At 32.1% G+C, this 21889-nt stretch overlaps 1 pseudogene; it reads left to right on the plus strand.

Annotated features, from left to right (window-relative positions):
* The first annotated feature begins 1178 nt into the window (after positions 1-1178).
* On the plus strand, positions 1179-21418 carry LOC128133414 (cellulose synthase A catalytic subunit 7 [UDP-forming]-like; annotated as a pseudogene).
* Positions 21419-21889: the final 471 nt, after the last annotated feature.

Raw genomic sequence — 21889 nt, forward strand, 5'->3', positions numbered from 1 at the left:
AATTCTCTAACAAACATAAATGTTTCCTTGCGGCCATTACTTCAAACAATGAGTCTGTTTCTTTTTCTCAAGCTGCGAAAGATCCCCGATGGCGTAATGCTATGAAGAATGAAATAAAAGCACTTACGTCCAATGATACTTGGGAATTGGTGGAACTACCAAAAGGAAAAAGAGCTATTAATTGCAAGTGGGTTTACAAGATCAAATTCAACCGAGACGGGACCGTGGAATGGTACAAAGCGTGGCTAGTTGCAAAGGGGTTCACACAAATGGAGGGAGTTGACTACCATGACACCTTTGCTCCAGTAACAAAACTTGTTACTGTTCGTACTCTCTTGGCTGTTGCGACTAAGAAGGATTGGTTCATTCACCAGCTTGATGTGAACAATGCTTTCTTGCATGGCGATTTGGATGAGGAGGTCTATATGAAGCTTCCTCAAGGGTTTGCCACAGAAAATGACACTCGTGTATGCCGTCTCAAAAGGTCACTTCACGGAATAAAACAAGCTTCACGAAATTGGTATCACAAATTCACGGTTTTTTTGTTAAGTATTGGATTCTCTCAGTCAAGAGCCGACCATTCTTTGTTCATTTGGGACAAAAATGGAAGTTACATTGCTATCCTCACTTATGTGGATGATGTTATCATTACCGGAAACAATATTGAACAAATACAACAAATCAAGACTCGGTTAGATAAAGCTTTTAGTATCAAAGATTTGGGCTAGTTAAAGTACTTCCTTGGCATAGAAGTTGCTAAAACTGAAAATGGGCTCGTTTTGAGCCAAAGGAAGTATGTGCTCAATATTCTTCAAGATAGTGGCATGCTTGGTTTCAAACCAAGCAACTTTCCTATTGAATAGAATGTGAAGCTTGATCGAGGTGAGAATGAAGAAAAAGTTGATCCAAGTCAATATCGACGGATTGTAGGTAGGTTGTTATATCTTCAAGCTACAAGACCAGATGTCATTTATTCGGTGAATATTTTGAGTCAATTTGTCGCCGATCCAAGACGCAATCACTTGGATGCTTTACATCGAGTCCTACGCTACTTAAAGGGTACTGCTGGACAGTGAGTGCTCTTACCTAAAGATGGACACCCACAGTTGACGGCCTTTTGTGACTCTGATTGGCTCGGTTGTCCATACACAAGGCGCTCCCGTACCGGGTATCTCATTATGCTTGGTGGGGCTCCTATTTCATGGAAGACGAAGAAGCAGTCAGTGGTTTCACGTTCATCTGCGGAGGCAGAATATCGAGCTATGACATCTACAGTTAGTGAAATTCTTTGGATTCGTTGGCGTTTAAAGGATTTACAAGTTCACATCACATCTCCTACAGATTTGTTCTGTGACAATCAGGCAGGCCGACACATTGCCAACAATCCTGTGTTTCATGAAAGGACGAAACATGTCGAGATGGATTGTTTCTTTTTCCGTGAGCGTGTTCTTTCTAAAGAAATACCACCATTAAGGATTGATAGCAAGTTACAAGTTGCTGATTTACTCACTAAAGGCCTTGGTTCGGCTCAATTCAATTTTTTACTTGGCAAGATGGGGGTTATTGACTTTCACGCTCCATGTTGAGGGGGAGTATTGGATATAGTTTATTAGTTGTCATTACTTTATCTATTACTAGTTTATCTATTCCCGTATTCTAGATTAGTTTGCTATCATTGGATCTTTGTAACCTATATTAAGCCTCTTTTGGCTTATTGAATGTGCAGCTGAACATTATTCCAAACTCTATATCATCGTTTCATAGAGTTTGCTTATGCATTTAGTCTAACTATCCATATTCTGTTATTTTTCTGTGTAACATTTGTGCACCTTGCTAGTGTTTGTTTATAAAATCTTAGATGTTCAATAAATCACTTTTGGTTATGCATGATAGTAATCCGTTTAAAATTAACAGTTTAAAATACGATTTCTCTAGTACAAACAATTTATTACACCTAATAAAACACAATGGTGTAAAATGTAATTTTGGACAAACATATATTATTATACTTTGAGAGATAGAACACATAATCATAGGGAACAATATGAAAATGCAGATTGAGTTTTTATGAAAAAAAAAATTTAGGTTGTATAAAATATATATTTATTGTGTAGAGTATTAAAAAATATGCAAGAAAACAACTATATAGAAAAAATAGAAATATAATTATAAAATGAATTTGTAAAAATAATCAATTCATTGAACAAAGTTCTACAAAAATCAATGTATTAAAATGTAAGCTAAATTTGAAATAATAAGTTGGTGCAAATTAAAAAAGTTAAAAATAAATAAATAAAAAAACAAAACAAAACAAATAAAACAAAATTAATCCCAACCAAATTAAAAAAAAAATTAAAACATGAAGATTAAGGAGGTAACCCAAACCTACAAACATGTTTTAGCTGAACACAAATTAACCAATGAGGATCAATTTTCACTGTCACTTACATCCCAAAATAATAAAATAGGTGAAACAGTATTTTACGAATATATTAAAAATATTTGGTTACAAATATTGGTATTAACTCATTTATTGTATACTTGTATTTTAGCTACCACACATGAACATATACGTGCAAACCCACCCGCTGATGAAAGTGTGGACAAACACACCATTGTACTATCTAACATTTACAAAATGTTAGTTTCACTGTTCTTAGCGTCAAATCAAAGAAATAGGGTTTATATTGTGGGGTTGAACATTTGATTGCTTTGTTCTTACATAACCCAAATATATCACCGCTGCACGTATGCTCATCTACTTCTTTCATTTTACATACCACCATTATATCTTCAACATCACGATGACAATTTTTTCAACCCTTGCGTCGTTCAGCGTATCGTCAATGTTGATCAACACTCTTGAATAAAAAATTGAGACCAAAACAAAGGTTTTCTCTTATGTTCCTTATAACTCACATTGTTTATATAACTTTCTTCTCATTTATGGATTGTTAACTGTGTTTCAATCCATGATAATCGTGGGATCTGTGTTTTCTTTTATTGTGTTTCAAAGGGCATGTTTATGTGCTTCTTTCTCCTTTCTCAACCCAAATTAGTGTTGCTTTCCTTATCTCTTAAAATTTCCTAACAAGTAACGCCACCCCTTTCACCGTCTGTGTCATTCCCATCAAACATGTTATGAACCATTATAGTTCTCTCCTCCATCAGCCACCGCTGGAACTCTAGTTATATTTCCTCTACCATGGTCTCTTTCTCTCTCTCTCTCTCCCTCCATCCATCCATCCATCCCTCTCTCTCTCTCTCACACACACATCATCATCAAACTCAGTGGTCTGTATTTCACAATATAACCGTAGATCAAGCAACCTCCAAAGAAATCATAATTACATAAACACCAAACCATTATATCATAAAGGTATAAAAACAACTATGTCAAAAATACCAATCACTCACTCACTAAAATTTGGCTCACCATATTTTGCTTAGCCATGTCACTTTTAAACCAATGGCCCTTTTCCTAAACTTCAATTCCCTTTTTTCGGTTCCCGTTTTTAACTTCGATTCCTAAATTGGGTTTTGAATTTCGTTAAATAATGAAGAAATTTTGAGGAGATACTGATATTCCTAATAATCTATATATGATTCTTTCACAAATGTCTTGAATTGATTAAAACAATACTTTTATAATGCAAAGCAATGTCTTATTCTGTGACAACCCGAAGTTTATTCTATTACTGTAACCCGTTCGTCAATAAAACTCGTCTTTATCAAATTGTTTCGTTTATATTTTGAATTAAGTCATTAAATTTGAAACATTTATTATGACTTAATGGGTGTCCAAACACGTTAGAAGCATGTGAAAACGCTTTCGATATTTAATTAAATAAATTTTAATTACGGCCTCTTCGGGTTACAAACAATTAATCGGGTACGACTAAAAGTCGCGTTTAACGTCAGTATCGGGTAGAATTCCACCGTGTCTCAAACTTAATCCATATTTAAAGTTAAAAGAACTTCATTTGAAGCTTTTTCAACCTCTCTCGACTCTCTCTCTCTATAATTCCAAGCTTTTGATCCAAAATCACCCCCTTTCAAGCTCCAAATCGGTAAGATAACTATCCTAGCTCATAGATTAACATCTTTAGCCTTCAAATTCTTGTTTAAATTATGAAATAGGACCATAAACATGTGTTTACGGCCCTGGAACAGCCTTAGGCTACAAACACACATAGATGGGGTTTTGGAGCCCCAAAACCCTTCCAAACCACCATTGGAGCTTAGATATGACTTAGGGGCTTACAAGACCGGACTTAGAACACCAAAAACTCATCATTTAAGGGGTAAACATGATTTTACGGCCCAAGAATATGCTTGGACCGTAAACCCCTTTTCTTAGGCCGTAAACACCTTCTAAGGTGTTAAGATGCCTCTTAAACACCTCCTAAGCCTTGGATTAATGTCTAGAAGCAACCACAAATGTGTTAGGGACCTTAAACTTGATAAAAACCACTCCCTTAGGAGTTTACGGCCGTAAACCCCCCAAGGAAAGGTTCCTGAGCCGTAAACTCCTATAATTTAGTCAAATGGTGCCTTAACTTCATCCTTTGACTTGTAAAATGAGTTAGAATCACATGTGATTAATTTAGGACCACCAAAACATGAAAGAAAAGGGTATATAGGAGCTTACGGCCATAAACTCCTAGTTTACAGCCGTAAACTCCATTAGATGGTCCCTTTGGTGGTTCAATCCTTTCCTATGCCCTAGAATTGATCCTAGCATGACACCACAAGTGTTTTAAGGCCATTTAGCAACCAAGAACCCACCACCCATGAGTTTACGGCCGTAAACTCATGGGGATATGGTCTATGGGCTGTGATCTCCTTTAGGAGTTTACTCTTGAATAGAAAACTCCATATCCAAGCTTTACACACCCTTAGATGCTACCCGGGTCACTCCTAACACTTGAATTGAAGTGTTTTCGCCCCTCGAAGTGTTAATTCATGTTATTTAGTAAATCAAGGTCTAATTAGATACAATTTATGTATCTCTTCATATTTCATAGGAACCTCGCGTGTAATCAAGTCTCGAACTGACGTTTAGCATCCAAACCGACACGTTTCTTGACTGGTGAGTTCATACCCCTACGCCTTTTTCAGTGTTTTTCAATGTTTTCAGGGGGGGGGGGGGGGGAATACAAGCAAACTATAAATGTTTTTCGAAACTTAAAACTGATATATTTCTATAAATATATGGCAAACTTCTATATATCTTTACCTCTTATGTATGTTGCAAAGCATAAGCGATGTTTTATCGAATATAACTACATGGATTTCAGTTACAGTAAAGTAAACAACCAAACCAATCAAATTATTATGGGAATAATTTGGGATCTTCAATTCTTGTTTTATGAGTACGGATTTCTTGCAATGTTAATAGATAAACTATGTTAAATTCAGTTTATCTATGTTAATGTAGAGTATCATGCCAGATAATTTCTTTGTATTCAATTATGTATACTCTATTATGTTTGATAACGACCGAGTACACTGTGAATAATTTAATACTAGCTTGTGAGACTCGTCTTCATTAAACCCTTCGGGTTATCAGCAAATCCTCCTCAAAGGTACAACCAGAGTCTCCTGGAGGAAGAGCGTGGAATTTGTGAATGGATCTATTCGGGACTGACAATCCCACACCTTAACTGCTAGCTACAGTTAGGCGGGCACGCCTAGGGTGACAAATTATGGATATCGTCTGACGCCAGAAGAATGTCAAGGAGGTCTCGAGTCACATTAGCATGGTTATACGACTCAAAATACGTATTAAAATATAAGTTTATTCATAGATTCTATATCTTCCTTTAATCTATAGTTTTATGTATTAAAACTACCTACTGTTGTACTGGATGGTATTCCCAGGGGTTTTCAATCTAGAGTTTTACGTATTAAACTATCTACTGTTGTAACAAACGGAAATTTAGATGTTCTAACTAAACTGTCTTTATAAGAAAATATGGGATTTTCTTGGATAACAACTTTTCAGAAAACCAATGGAAATATGTTCTTTTAACATAAACAAACAGCTTATGAACTCACCAGCTTTATGCTGATTTTCAAACTGCTTGTATTCTTAGGTCTACATTAGACAGGTACCCGCAATCTTTTGGAGAAGATGGAGTGTATTGAAGATTCGTCTTAGCTTTTGTTTATATGATGTATACGTATAAGACTGTATCACTTTACTTTCAAACAAATTTAAAATTATCCTATGTAATGTAATGGTTGTTTACTTCGCTTACTATGTACATTGGTTGTGATACTTAACATGAAGTCACCTCCGCCCCGGAACGTTTCCTCCTTCGGTTTCGAGGTGTGACATATTCTAACAACCGTATAAGAGTATAGATCCTTTATATGCCCATTTCTAATTAAGGCATCGAGCCCTCAAGATATTTCCCTTCTGGATGCATAGATATTGCCATCGAGAAATAAAAATAAAAACGAAATTTAAAACTCAAATCATACATGATGTCGTGACCTTAATGGTTCAGATTGGATATCATAACTCCGAAAATGACCCCGATGATGTTAGGTTTTGTGAAGACCGGTTCAAAACCGTCATACATATAGATGTGAAATTACTGAACTTTACATTCTTGGATCTCTTCGACTATATATAGATAGGGAACACCTCCTTTCTCTAGAACAATATTGGATCTAAAAAAAATAGAAAAAAAGAGTTGAAAGAAAGATAAGAGAGGAATGAACATCAAAGAAGAAGTTTAAGAGACTTCGTTGTGTTAAGATAAATGTCTCATACTCGAAACTCGGTTTTGACCGTTGTGTAAGTGTCGAGAGAGAAAGAGAGAGAGATAGGTGGGATCTCTAATATGTTTTAATTATTAAAATAGATAAAAAAAATAATTGTTAAATATAAACAAAAATAAAAAAAATAATGAAAGGAAAATAAAAAATATGTATACAAGGGTATTACAGTAATTTAAATTTTCGAGGGGACCAAATACGCAAGGAAACTAGCTCAAAAGGCTACCAACCCAAATATTTAGTGGTTTGGACTTTAATCATGAAAAAAAATGTAAACCATAGGGACCACTAAGAACTTATTTTTCTTTATTTCCTTCTACCTAATTGTGTTATGAGACCAACCCAAAAGGACCATGTTATTATTATCATACATCATATATACTTATAAAGGTATCATTTGTTTTTGAATCTCATGCATTTGAAACCCCCTTATTTAACTTCCTCAAACCACATTAATTTGAAACCCCCTTTTTTAACTAATGCAACTCAAAAGTTTTCTTAATTATGATTTAACACTCAAAATTTTATAACTTGTAATATGTTTAATTAGCATTTAGTGAAAAGTTTATTATAAAAATGCCAATCTTTTGGGAAGACATGCATACAAATCATAAACAAATTTCAGGAAAAAAAAAAAAAAAAAAAAAAAAAAAAAAAAAAAACAAACAAACAGACAAACTTAAAGGTTTTTGTGTTGGGTTGAGGTCTTATGACCACTTTTGGAGATATGTTTTTGTATTAGAGCTTTTAATTTGTAAGTTTGTTATACTAATTCGTTTTTATATTTTCTTCATTTTTTGATTATTGTAATACAGTCGTTGTATATTGTGGTTTAATCGTTAATATATTGATTATATGTTATATACCGTAATGTCGAAAATACTTAATTAAATATTTTAAATATGTTTTTTTTGTTTTGTAATTGTACCGTTTCAAAAAGATAATTAATTAAAACTCATAGATATGTTATACTTTCCATCTCTCTCTCTCTCTCTCTCTCTCTCTCTCTCTCTCTCTCTCTCTCTCTCTCTCTTTCTATCTATCTATCTATATATATATATATATATATATATATATATATATATATATATATATATATATATATATATATATATATATATATATATATATATATATTATAATAGAGGTTAAAACACTTAAACCAAAATTCATTTAAAATCTAATATTTGAAATGCTTTTTAGTAATGATTATAAAAATTTCAGCATGTGTTACTTAATTGATTAATTAATAAAAATATTAATGTTTTGAAACTTTTAACTCTTAAACTTATATTATTTAATTTGTTAGTTAACTAAACTATTTTTCCTACATATTGATAACATTTTTATGTTTACTTACTCATATTTGTTTATGTAATTAGAAAACAATGTGTACATAGAAATGACTACTTCAATTTCACAAAGGAATCGATACCAGTAGAGAGGTATGTTGTCTTTAACCGGTGGTAGGAGATCTACATACCATTTTTAATTATTTATATTAGTGCTTAGTAATATCTATTTTATATTCCTTTTCACCTTAATTTTTTAGGTACAAATTAAGGAAGACGATTCCCGGCACACCAACATAAAGTCAAACGTACGTCTTGCAAAATATGTAATTAAAATTAAATATCATATTTACTAATTGACTTATTTTAAAACGCTTGATGACATTTATGTATAATGATATATTTTGTATGTCTTCATTTTTAATTTCAATGTTTAATATTTGAAAATCCGTATATGTAACATTGGATGTTTTGGTGTAATATAAATAGTGTATTACAATGTTTATTAGTTCAATATTATTTATTAATATCTCATTCAAAAAAATTTATTTCTTATTTTATCCAAAAAAAATATTATCGTACATAAGAAAAGTAGATTATATTAATGTTATACAAAAACTTATAATATATATTGGATATTAAGTAAAAGTAAAGTTTATAAGGTATGGACTATACTAGATAGTATCAAAATATAAATTGATGAACTTTTATGTTATTTTATAATTCGGTTAATGCCCAAAACATGACTAAACACGTAAATTTCAACATATTTCTATTTTTTCCCTTAATTACTTTAACCAGTTAAATGCATTCTTATGCAACGCGTGAGGTTACTCATTGTTAGAAATATTATCAAACAGTTAATGACATTAGACATTGTTACCAATAATGTTAGCATCAACGGTTTAGGCCCAAGGCCATTTGAGTTTAGGTTATGCCAAGAGCTCATTATGTATACCGGCGAAGCTACATGGAGTGGTGGGGTACTAAAACATCCCTAAAAAATTGTTTTATATACAAAAAAAAAAAAAAAAAAAAAAAAAAAAAAAAAAAACTACTTGTAAACATGTTCAATGATAATGTATCCCCAACTAAAGTGATTGTACCATGTTTTTAATGACTATGATAGGATTACAACATAAAATATATCTTTTCTGGTTGGTACAACCGGTGTAGAAAAAATAAGTTGTGGAATACCATAGATGATCAACTTTTAGACGATTGTTTAGTTACTTTTATTGAAAAGGATGTCTTTATATAAGTTTTTGATGAAGATATCATTGATAGATTTCAAGAACTGATGACTAAACGGATTCAATTGTAAATTTAGCTTTATATATATATATATATATATATATATATATATATATATATATATATATATATATATATATATATATATATCGATTTATAACTTTAAATATTAAATAACTATTTACATTTTTTATTGTCAATTTTTACAATATTTGTACCACATATCAAAATTTATGGCTCCGCCATTGTCATGGGGTTTGTTGTATTTTCGGAATGCATTCTAATATATCCTCAGCATGGAGTAGCTTATAAAAGTTAGCTTAAATCTTGCTTAAGCATTTTATCTAACTATTGTTATTCAGTGTAACATTCGTGTGCTTTGCTAGCTTTTGTTTTATAAAATCTTTGATATTCACCAAATCATGTTTGTTTATGAATTATAGTAAATCCAATTGACATTAACAGTTTAAGATACAATTTCCCCACCACAAATAGTTTTTTATAACTATTAAAGTAAAACGGTGTAAAATGTAAATTTGGGCAAGAATATACCCATTATTATACTTTGATAGATAGAACACATGATCGTAGAGAAGAATATGAAATTGAGAATTGAATTTTTATGAAAAAATAAATAAAATAAAAGGATGTATAAAGCATATATTTATTGTGAAGAGAATTAAAAAATATGCAAAAAACAAAAACAAAAAACAAAACAAAGAAAAACAAAACAAATATATGTGAAAATAAGAAAACGAATATGCAAAGAATAAACAATTCATAAAGGAAAAAAAAATCAAAATCAAAATTTTAAAATGTAAAACTAAATTTGCAAAAAGAAATAGGTGCGTATTTGAAAGAAAAAAAAATGGTACCAAATTCATAAACCACTATTAACTAATATATGGAAACCCAAACCTAACTAGTAATACTATCTTAATTGCAAAGGAAAATCTTATTTAAGGAATATTTTTAGTTTTTCGGTGGATTCTAAAAATTATTCTTCAATATTGTTTTGATTATTTAATTCAAAATATTTTTTAAATTTAATGGTCTAAATTTGAAAAAATCATCTTCTTCGCAAATTTGGATCAATTTTCATAATCATCTAAAAATGATAAGATATGTAAAACATTATTTTACAAATATGTTAAAAATATTTGGTTATCCATATTGTTATTAAACCATTTATTTTAGCCAGTACACATTAAGGCATACTTGGAGACACACTCACGAGCCTATCAATGCACGTGCCTATCGATGCACGTGCGTGCAAACATACTTCTCATAAACATCAATATCTAAAATATTTTAAAATATAAGAAAAATTATAAATCATTTGTTTTTGTCAAAGAAAACTCGTAATAAACAAATTCTAATCGATTGTTAAGCGGTTTTCTCCCATTACTGGCTAAACTATCCGATGGAATATATGATGTAAATATTTTAACTTTCCAACAAACTCGGTTAGGAAGATTTTCAAGACATTTAGAGTTCAACACTTCAACTTCTACCCAGTTGCTCTAGTAACCATTATCTTTTCTATAATTATAGCCACTACAACTCCTCTTTGATTCCAAATAACCTACACAACAAATCTACATATTAATAAATTATTCTTTATAACAAGGCAATATTAAATCTAATAATCCATATTTCCAAATAATGCTTTCATTGAAGTATGCATCAATTTTGTTGTTATCCGGCTCAATTAACCATTATCTGTTCTATAATTATAGCCATTAAATCTCCTCTTTTATTCCAAACAACCTACACAACAAATCTACACACTAATAAATTCTTATTGTTCAAAAAAAAAATACTAATAAATTATTCTTTATAACAAGACAAGATTGAATCTAATAACCCATATTTCTAAAACAATGCTTAGATGGAAGTATGTCTCCATGTTGTTGTTATGTAGCTCAACGCACATAAGCACAACATCATCAAGAATGACAAGCAAATTTTTCTCTTTGGGCAGGAGGGAACAACAAGTAATAATGAAAATTGAACTCAATAATAAGTAAAAAAAAGGTTCCTAAAGAAGACATATAATTGTGATCAGAAATAGATTGTATTTGGTATCACTATTAGAAAATTGGATTTTTTTTCCCATGCCAAATCAATGGGAATACCATGCGTAAGAGGTAAACAACTATGAAATTCCGATAAAACAAATTCCATGATCGGAAAAGTGTGGTTGATATTTGTGAAGCATATCCGACAAAAATTGTGATACAATTCAGTCAAAATAATACATAGGTATATACCGACATAATTGCTACGGAATATGGTTTTGACCTTTTTTTGAGTTTTCCCACGGAATTGATCAGGAGTGACATAATCTCGATTAACTTGAATTATTGACGAAATTCCAATGAATCTTTATTATGACTTTTCTGTTAGCTTTTCCGAATGCCACATAAATGAGTTGTGACGGATTCTAGTAGACTACCATTAGTGATAGTCTCACTAAATTTATGTCTAACTTAGTATAACTATGTCACTAATTCGACGACAAGTTAGACCGTTCTAAAACAATATATATTAAAAGGGAAAATGACATAAATGCCCTACGAACTTTATAGGGTTTATCTTTTTAATCCCTAAACAATTTTTATGGCCTTATAAGGGAACGAAGTTGTGTTTGTCGGGTCGATTACATCATTTTGGCCAAAATGGAGTCACCCGGTTACTTCTTTGACACATTGACATTTGTTGACCAATTTTCTTATATTGCCTTTGAATTTTCCCCACTTTCTCTCTCTCTCTCTCTTGGACTTTGTGAAAGTCAACTTTTCCCTCCCTCCCACTGAATTATTGCCAAGGAACGAAGGGGGAACAAGAGCGGTCAAGGATTGTCACCCTCGACCACCCACTGCCACCGGGAACCACCAAGAGTCGCCGCCAGCACCCACCATCGTGTTCTCTTGGGCTGCCAACACAACCCACACCCACCCATTATCACTGTTGTTGCCGTGGATGGAGGTCGATATACTGTATGCCAAAACGACCTGCTTTCAAAGGATCAGCTCCAATCAATCTCTCGGATCGTCTAAACCAAGTCCTCCGGTGGGCCCTGGGCTTAGTCGAGATCTTTTTCAGTCGGCACAGCCCCGTTTGGTATGGCTACAAAGGCGGTAACCTAAAATGGCTCGAGCGGTTATCCTATGTCAACACCACCGTCTACTCCTTCACCTCCCTCCCCCTCCTCGCATACTGCACCCTTGCTGTCGTCTGCCTTCTCACCGGAAAGTTCATCATGCCGGAGATTGGCACCTTAGCAAGTCTCTTCTTCATTTCTCTTTTTCTCTACATTTTCACCACCGGAATCCTCGAGCTCCGGTGGAGCGGTGTCAGCATTGAGGAGTGGTGGAGGAACGAGCAATTTTGGGTGATCAGGTACCAATCGTGGGGCCCACTATTTGGGAAGTTGTTCTTTGCGTTTTGGGTGATTGTTCATCTTTATCCGTTTCTTAAAGGTCTCATGCGAAAGCAGAATAGGACCCCGACTATTGTGGTTATATGGTCTATACTTCTTGCTTCGATCTTCTCATTGCTTTGGTTCAGGATTGACCCGTTTGTGTTGAAAACTAAAGGAACCGATGTCTACATTCAAAACAAAGAAGATGAAAGCCGACCTGATGTCTGTATTATTCAGAACAAAGAAGATGAAAGGGGAGAGAGACCTATAATTGATTCAGATGGAGACATCAGGTGGGTGTCGGTTGACTGTGAAGAAAATATGGAGACTGTCGATCGATTTTGAGAAGAATAGAGGATGTGATTCATAGTGTATGTGTTATAATGAGATGCATAATGGATTTGGGGATTTAAGAGTTTAAGGAGAGAGAGAGAGGGGGGGGGGGGAGAGAGAGAGAGAGGCCCCAAGTTTTGTCTATATGTCCCTTAAACCGGCTAAAACAAGTAAAGGGGACTAAAAAGACAAGTTGCCCACAACTTGGTTCCCTCATAAATCCACGAAAAAACTTAAATGACTAAAAGGGTCAACCCTAGAAACTTTATAGGGCGTGTGTGTGTTTTTCCCTATATTAAAATTAACATTAAACAACAAAAGATGCACAAATACCAACACAAGATATTATACAATCTACGTACTTTTAATATTTTTATTTGTTTTTATTTTAAAAAAAATAAAAACATAAACGTGCAAATATCAATACAAAGTCTTATATCAATGTGAATTAACAAACACTCAAATATTTTTATGTTCATTCCAATTTCGTTTACAGTAATTTCGCCCCTATATATATTCATGTTGGTGAAGAACTTCTCGTCATGTTCCCACCGTCAATATATTTCACACTTTCTTCCATACTTCTCAACGACTACAAATTGCCTAGGTAATATAAATAAAAAAGGGAGTAAATAAAGTCTAGATATGCATAGTTTAGGCCTGCACAACTAAAACACAAATGAAAACAACAAATTTTCAACTACAAATTTAATATCTGGTTTGATAAAATAAAATAAAGTCTAGATATGCATAGTTTAGGCCTTAACTAAACCCAGTCATGTCACTAAGAAATAGCTGGTGTTTTTAAAGCTAATAACAGTCTACACGATGAAATATAAATCATTGAGAAAGATTGCTAAGCAACTACAACATTATAAACTAATGTACATAAAAGATCAAATGACGAAAGCATTACAAGCAATGTGTGACACTCTAGTTTGTTGGTGTCAAGTAGCCCTTGGAGTTCCCCCAAACACTTCAGTAGGAAATCATTAATAAAGCATCCCAATGAAGTGTTCCGAGGATCTCTGAGGGACACTTGGCTTTTCCTTCATCTGTATTTGCTTGAAGTTAATTGATTTGCTTTGAAATTAAAAATGACAAAGTTATGTGGTATATATATAGAGAGAGAAGAGTTTTGGCAATTTTCCAGTTGATGAACATGGATACATCAGAAGCATGAACATGGTTAATATCTTGTCTCTGTCATGAGAATTATGTTCCCATAATCTCATTTTTCACATAAAGGAAAAATATATGAGATTGACGAGTTATTATGGAGGACCAGGTGAACATTGGTCTTGTATTCTCATTTGATTATGTATCCCATATACATGACCACATTCAATATCTGACCTCTCACATATTAGCATAAGATTCCATAATAGGATAGAGATGTATTGATTATACATTCAAAACTAGAATTGAATCGAATATACCATGATTGCAATATCATCTAAAGAAATAATGGATGTCGAAATATATATAACGTTACACAGATTCTGCAAGAGGCAGGGCATGCAAAAGTCTGCCCTCATTGCACTTTTTGTGAAAGCCAATTGCTACAAGAGGCCCACCAGTTTAACACTGTTATTACGCTCATAACCTCCATCGCCTCCAATATTGTTCAGATGTGTATAGACCTATCACCATATATTTGGAAGACTGCGTCTGACTATGCAACGCAACTACTTGTTACAAATTTGGTCCCTCTTTTTTTTCAAATTTGTCCCAAATATGAAACTTAATGTATCAATGTGACTCAAACTTAGCTTTTATATATATATATATATATATATATATATATATATATATATATATATATATATATATATATATATATATATATATATAGGGTTAGGTTCATTTGAGACCACTTATATTTTGTGAGACCGTGAGACGCATTTGTTTATTTTATTTTATTTTTTTTTAGTTAATTCATGTTCCGAAAATAATATTTAAAAAAAGAATTTTTTGATTTTTCCATTTATTTTGCATTTTAAAATTATTTTTAGAATATGTACAGTGTAATATTCTATATATTTAGAATATTTCACGTATTTTTCAAAAAAAATAGAATTTTTTTTTTAATTTTTTTTAATTTTTTTTAGTTAATTCAAGTTCCGAAAATAATATTTAAAAAAAGAATTTTTAGATTTTTCCATTTATTTTGCATTTTAAAATTATTTTTTAGAATATGTCAGTGAAATATTCTATTTAGAATATTTCACGTATTTTTCAAAAAAAAAACGGAATTTTTTTTATTTTTTTTTTATTTTTTTAGTTAATTCAAGTTCCGAAAATAACATTTAAAAAAAGAATTTTTGGATTTTTACATTTATTTTGCATTTTAAAATTATTTTTAGATTTGGTCTCACGGTCTCACAAAATTAGAATGGTCTCAAATGAACCTGAACCTATATATATATATATATATATATATATATATATATATATATATATATATATATATATATATATATATATATATATATATATATATATATATATATAGGGTTAGGTTCATTTGAGACCACTTATATTTTGTGAGACCGTGAGACGCATTTGTTTATTTATTTTTTATTTTTTTTTATTTTTTTTTATTTTTTTTTAGTTAATTCATGTTCCGAAAATAATATTTAAAAAAAGAATTTTTTGATTTTTCCATTTATTTTGCATTTTAAAATTATTTTTAGAATATGTACAGTGTAATATTCTATTTAGAATATTTCACGTATTTTTCAAAAAAAATAGAATTTTTTTTTTATTTTTTTTAGTTAATTCAAGTTCCGAAAATAATATTTAAAAAAAGAATTTTTAGATTTTTCCATTTATTTTGCATTTTAAAATTATTTTTTAGAATATGTCAGTGAAATATTCTATTTAGAATATTTCACGTATTTTTCAAAAAAAAAAACGGATTTTTTTTTATTTTTTTTTATTTTTTTTATATTTTTTTTTATATTTTTTTTAGTTAATTCAAGTTCCGAAAATAACATTTAAAAAAAGAATTTTTGGATTTTTCCATTTATTTTGCATTTTAAAATTATTTTTAGATTTGGTCTCACGGTCTCACAAAATTAGAATGGTCTCAAATGAACCTGAACCTATATATATATATATATATATATATATATATATATATATATATATATATATATATATATATATATATATATATATATATATATATTATACTTTAATTTTGGGAAAACATATATTATTATACTTTGAGAGATAGAGCACATAATCGAGAAGAATATGAAAATGCAGATTGAGTTTTTATGAAAAAAAAAATATTTAAGGTTGTATAAAATATATATTTATTGTGTAGAGTAGTAAAAAATATGCAAGAATACAACTATATAGAAAAATTAGAAATATAATTATAAAAGACAAAATTGCAAGAATGGTCCCTGTGGTTGGCAAATTTATGTGTTTTTGGTCCAAAATGAAACGTTGGTGCACTACTGGTCCAAAATTAGATCTTTTTATCGGTTTTGGTCCCTAGCCATTTAAAAAGAAGATTATGCCCCTCTTATTGTTTTTTTTAGTTTTTTTATTAATGTTAACGATTTTTAGTAATTAAAAATTATAGAATATCTCATTATCCCTCTGTCACTCTCTCTTACTCACACACACATACTCTCTCTCTCTCTCTCTATCTCTCTCTCTCTCTCTCATCACCGGTGGTACCTCTCATCTCTTCTACCCCTCTTACATCTCTTTCACTCTCTCAAGAACACCTCGAGTGCCACCACCATTCACCTACACCGTCCGCCACTAAATGTCGCCCGATAACCTTCAGATGCCACCAATCTGTTTGTACACCAGGGAAGTAGCGACCACTGGATCAACAAAGACGATGCCACTGATCTGTTTGTATACCGGGGAAGTAGCGACCAACTGGATCAACAAAGACGATGATGGAATTTAAACCCAAACTGGGTTAAGACGAATTTAGATCTGGATGTAGGCTCTTTTGTTGATCTATACCTGCATCTCCTTCTAAACCCTAATCCCGGTTAAATGTATCGATGAGTGGTGGTGTACGGTTTATGGTCGACCAATGAGTCAAAGTCATGTCTGAACCCATCGATGATTTGCAGTGGGGGTTACAGATGAGTATACAAGTCCTCTTTGACACATACACACACACACACAAACGAACAATCATTTTTCAGGGTTGTCTCTTCTAGAATAATCGAATTTCTGGATTTGTTTCTAGAACTGGAAATCGATTTTGGAATCTAAAAATGCTTATGGGTAATGGGTTTTCAAGAGCAATCAATATCTAAAAATTCAATTTTATATGTGTATTTGTCACAACTAGGAATTTGAAGCCTTGTAAACATTGAACAATGACGACAAATGTGAACCAACAATGTGAAAACATGTAAGATGCTTATTCAATAACAACAAATTTTCAATTAAACACTTCATACATGCACTGCAAATAGCCAACAAACAATTGGAAACCCTAGAAATCCTTGTGTGAGTCCATTTTGGACTAGGATTTCCTTATTGGGCCCAATGGACCAATAAGCTTCCAATTGGACTATCTTGGGCTTAGAACTCTTGTATGGGCTCTAATTGGACCCACTTTCATTTATTTTAATATTTTGGGCCATATTGGGCCTAGAATGAAATAAAATACCTTAATGAACCTCATTGGGCCATAACTAACCTAATTAGCCCTAATGGGCCATAAAAAAATCATTCCTAGATTTATTTGGACCAAAAATTCACCTAAATGGATTATAATATGTGCTTAAGCATTAAAGGCCCAAAACTCCCTTCTCTTTTCTCTAATTCTTGGCCCAAGCCCAAGGAAAAGGAAGAGTTGACTTTTGTGCCACCTTATTTTTATTTGTTGGGTCTCCATGCATGCAACTCATATTTCTAAGCAAATAACTTATCAAGGTCTCTCTATTCTTCTCCTTCTCTCCCTCTCGGCCGAATCCAAAGAAACACACACACACTTCACTCAAAATTCTCTCAAGAAACTCTCTCCATTTCTCTCTAAATTTTCGAGATCTAAGGGACTTTCAAAGAGATTCTTCCACAAAATCATCATCCTAGGTAAGTTGATTGTTTGATCCATGCTTTAACTCACTTCTTTTCATCAAAAATAATCTGTTAATCCATTCAAACTCATGATCTTGCATCTTAGAGCACACTAAGTTCGAGATCCTCCAAGAAAGGTTGCTAGGATCGAATTCTTCTTCATCTTTTCTTTCCAAAACCGAAACCACACTCAAGGTGAGTTTCATACCCCTTTCTTTTCGGTTTTTATGAGTTTTATGGGGGAGAATACAAGAAAATGTGTAGATCTATGTGTAAATGTATGCTATGTGTGAGTTGATGCATGTATGTGTGTGATATCATGTGTTTTGTGATGAAGATGTTATCAAAAAGTGTGTAAAACCGAGATCTAAGACATGAGAAAGGAAATAAACATAACTTAAGCTAATTTACACTAATCAAGTCAAGAAAAATAGTTTATAAGGTTGGAATGAACATACTTGAACATAAAACCCATTTTTGGGCTTAAATTGTCAAAAATACAAACTTGGGGTAAAAATCAACAAGTCACGGTTTCTTTAAGGTTAAAAGGGGCCAAAATAGTTTTCATAAATATTTTTCTCATTTTTAGAAACTTCTAAGGACTTAAAATGTAAATTTTTAACCTAATGGGCTAATTATGGGCTTCTCGGCCCAATAAGCATCCAAATGCGAAATTTTACAAGTTGAGGGGCTGGAAATGTAACTTTCTGTAAAACAGGGGGTATTTAGCATAACAAAAATGTTTATAAGGGTCAAAAAATGCTTTTCATTATCAAAAAGGACCAAAAATGCAAACTTTTTAGATTTTGGGCTAGAACTGTAAAAGTTGTGAAAAATGAGTCCTTAACCGAGTATCACTATTCTAGAGGGGCTGAATCTGTCAACTAAGTAGACTTTGGGTTAAAAATCGTGTTTTCATCAAATAAATTATACAAAAGTGTCAAGAAAAGTATTTTAAGGACTAAAAAGGAAGCTCTTTTATTTAAAAGGACCAAAAGTGTTACTTTTTATAAAAGGAGGGTAATGAAAATGATCAAACTCCATTTTCAAACAAATTAAGTCATTAATACAAAATACAAGATCCACGACTACCGACGAAATGGAAAAACAAATACATTCACAACAACAAATATCGTTACAAAACGAATTGTTTCGGTCTCGAATCAATAACAATACAAAATCATAAAACCAAAGCATTTCGATAAACACGCGATAATTATGACGAGTTAACTTACAAACTTTGGGCTTGGAAGTTTCAAATTATGCTTGTTGGGCCTTGCTAGCCCAATAACATGATCTTTGGGCCCGAAGGGAATACGCTTATGTGTTAATGGGCCTTTTATGACCCAATTCCATGTAAAAGGACTTTCAATAGCTCTAACGTGCTATTGGGCCCTAGTGGCCCATTAGTACTGCTAGTGAGGTCGAGAAGTCAATTGCGAGTTGGGCCAAGTGTCTTTCGCATTCCCGATAGCCTTGAATAACTCATGGAAATAAAGGGGGATTCGTACCCTCCTTTCTCCTCGGTTGTTGGGCTTATGAGAAATCAAAGTAAACAGATTCAGGACGATAAACAATAGTAATCAGGGTGGGTGGATTAAGTGAGTAGTAACGGCCAACGCCTTTAAGGATCGTTCGTAATTTGTAGTTATAAACTAGTCATTTTCTTAATGCGTGATTATAACAGCTCACAAACCCTAATTAATCCAACGCCACCCGGGTAATCAAAAACATTTGACGTATCGGTATAACAATAAACAAGTCATGTATTTTATGTATTGGGAAAACATCGGTTTTTCCTGGGAAGTTCAACATTTTCACTTGTGTGATGTATACAAAGTTCAACAACTATACATGTTTTGAAAATCAACAAGCATATTTACAGATCTTCACACTTTTTATAAACAAATACTCTTTTCAGAAAATATCGGATTTTCTGGGTTTACAAACTACACCAAATAATTGTACTACAACATTACTTATGAACTCACCAACATTTCATATGTTGAAGTTTTTCAAAATAACTTGTATTCCCAGGTAACAGGTAAGCCGAAGAATAAGTACCAAGTTATGTCATGGTGTTTTGCTTAGATTATCTATCGAACAGTTTATGTTATGAAATTGTAATGACTAAAACAATGTAATGGATGTAAACAATATCAGGTGTATTATTTCAATGCATGGTGATGAATGATGTTATGATTCATGTATAATCATTGTGATGGTATTTAATTTAAGTCACAAGAGCCCTTGGACGTTTCCACCGTTCGGTTCGGGGGTGTGACAGTATTTCATATAATTTTTATGTTTAGGGATTGATTTTAAAGAATGGTGGAGAAACGAAAAGCTTTGGTTGATCGGAGTTTATGGTATTCATTTGGTTGTTGTTCTTCAAGGACTTCTGAAAATGGTTGCCGGAATTTAAATTGCGTTCACATTGACGTTAAAATATGATGAAGATGAAGAGTTTTCATATATGTATACTGTGAAATGGATGTGCGTTCTTCAGTATTTGGGTTATGGCACAACTTTACCCATCTATAAAAGGGTTGATGGAAGAAGATGGAGAACACCAATAATTGTGTTTGTGTGGTATGGTGGTAGAGAGGGTGGTTCAGTTAGAGAGAGAGAGAGAGAGAGAGAGAGAGTGGTGGGTTTATTGTTTTCGTTTTTCATTTTATTATAAGAATAAGAAAATAAATAAAAGAAATTAAAATATAATTATTAAGGGGCATATTAGTCATTTTATATGTGATGTGGACCAAAAGCACAAGAAAATACAACCATATGGACCAAAACCACACAAGGTATCTAAAATTAGACCAGTGGTGCACCAACATTTCGTTTTGGACCAAAAAAATATAAATTTGCCAACCACAGGAACCAATTTTGCAATTTTGTCATTCTAAAATGAATTTGTAAAAATAAACAATTCATTGAACAAAGTTCTAAAAAATCAACGTATTAAAATATAAAACCAAATTTGCAATATGAAAGTTGGGGCAAACTAAAAAAAACCAATCATAACAACACAAAAAACAAAAAAAACTAACAAAACTAAACAAATCCATACCAAATTAAAAAAAATATATATATATGATGATTAATGAGGTAACCCAAACCTACAAATATGTTATAGCCGATCACAAAGTGACCAATTAGGATCAATTTTACTGTCACTTACATCCCAAAATAATAAAATAGGTGAAATAGTACTTAACAAATATATTAAAAGTATTTGGTTACAAATATTGGTATTAACTCATTTATTGTGCATTTGTATTTTAGCTACCACACATGAACATATACATACAAACCCACCCTTCAAGTGTGCACAAACACACCATTGTACTATCTAACATTTACAAAATGTTAGTTTCACTGTTCTTAGCGTCAAATCAAAGAAATAGGGTTTATACTATGGGATTGAACGTTGGATTGCTTTGTACTTACCTAACCCAAATGTATCACCGATGCACGTATGCTCATCTACTTCTTTCAATTTACAAACCACCGCTATATCTTCAATATCACCATGGCAATTTCTTCAACTCTTGCATCGGTCAGCATATCGTCAATGTTGATCAACAAACTTGAATTAGAAATCAAGACCTAAACCAAGGTTTTCTCTTCTGTTCCATATAACTCATGTTGTTTATAGAACTATCTTCTCATTTGTGAATTGTTAATTGTGTTTAAATTCATGATAAGCGTGGGATCTATGTTT

The sequence above is a fragment of the Lactuca sativa genome, chromosome 4 (assembly GCF_002870075.4).
Source record: "Lactuca sativa cultivar Salinas chromosome 4, Lsat_Salinas_v11, whole genome shotgun sequence".
NCBI lineage: Eukaryota > Viridiplantae > Streptophyta > Magnoliopsida > Asterales > Asteraceae > Lactuca > Lactuca sativa.